Source organism: Aplysia californica, unplaced genomic scaffold, assembly GCF_000002075.1.
Source record: "Aplysia californica isolate F4 #8 unplaced genomic scaffold, AplCal3.0 scaffold00513, whole genome shotgun sequence".
Lineage (NCBI taxonomy): Eukaryota > Metazoa > Mollusca > Gastropoda > Aplysiida > Aplysiidae > Aplysia > Aplysia californica.
Window position 1 is genome coordinate 97,229 of NW_004797783.1, and position 1,112 is coordinate 98,340.

General features: G+C 40.8%; 1 protein-coding gene across 1 annotated transcript in view; it reads right to left on the minus strand.

Moving 5' to 3' along the window:
- Positions 1 to 1,112, minus strand: part of LOC101850745 — a 61,266-nt gene that overhangs the window by 40,634 nt on the left and 19,520 nt on the right. The window lies entirely within an intron of this gene.

Here is a 1,112-nt window from a genome sequence, read left to right on the forward strand (position 1 = left end):
CCCCCCTAAAGAAAACATTATAGCAAATTAACATCTTCTAACTGTTTATTTTTTTAGACCATCAGCAAAACCAGGAACAACGACACCATTAACAGTGATGGCAAGAAAAAACAAAAACAAAAACAAACCCAAACCAAAATGACACCAACAATACAATAACAAAAATGACATCCACAAAAAACAACAGGACGAAACCACACGTATGACGAGTAACAACAACAACAACAACAACAACAACAACAACAACAAGGCCAACAATAATATACGTCCGTTTAGGTCATCGACCCCCCCCCCCCCCCCCCCCACACACACACACTTCCCTTTCCCCTCCTCCCATGTCCCTTAACCCTATCCGTACGTCGTGTTTTACTGTCGTATCCATACGACGTGGGGGACTCTGTGCCACCACTTTCCGAAAAGGAAATTTACTCGAGAATCCGATCCGTACTCTTTGCATACCAGTCTGTCAAAATATATTTAAAAAAAAAGAAATACTGAAAGTTTCAAAGAGATCTGTGTACTAGAAGTATTCTAAAATGTGAAGGATACAACCCCGGGAGTACAAAACGATCTCAGGGCGTGCGGATAAGGTTAACTCTTAGAGAACGCGTATTCCAGTCATTCGACAACGATTGAAGACGCGTCGTTTTGAAGTAATTTACCTTCTTTATCCCTGAATATATTTCCAATCTGTTTTCTTCATTCGTAACGCAAAAAGGCAGGCAACAAATTTTAATTCATACTATGACAAAAATATTATCTAAATTCGTGTTTCTGATTTGTGTATTATGGTTCGAAATGTGGCTCTGGTCTGCTGTCGAGCGTATGTGTCTGAAATGTCCTTAAATTCTTTTCCCCATGACCAAAGCGGACAGCAATCTGGCTTGGCTTTCTTACCTTCCAGATTTCTGTTATTGTAAAATATTCAGTAGTGTTGTATCGTGGGGAAATCAGATTAGGAAATAATGAAAACGAAGATACCGAGGGGGCTCTCGTGGCCTAGAGGTTAAGGTGTTGGCCTCTCATTCAAAGGTCCCGGGTTCGAATCCGGGTAGCGACCGAAAAATTTTCTTCTCTAAAATTGTCTCCTTTCACGTCCTTTCCTGCTCTCT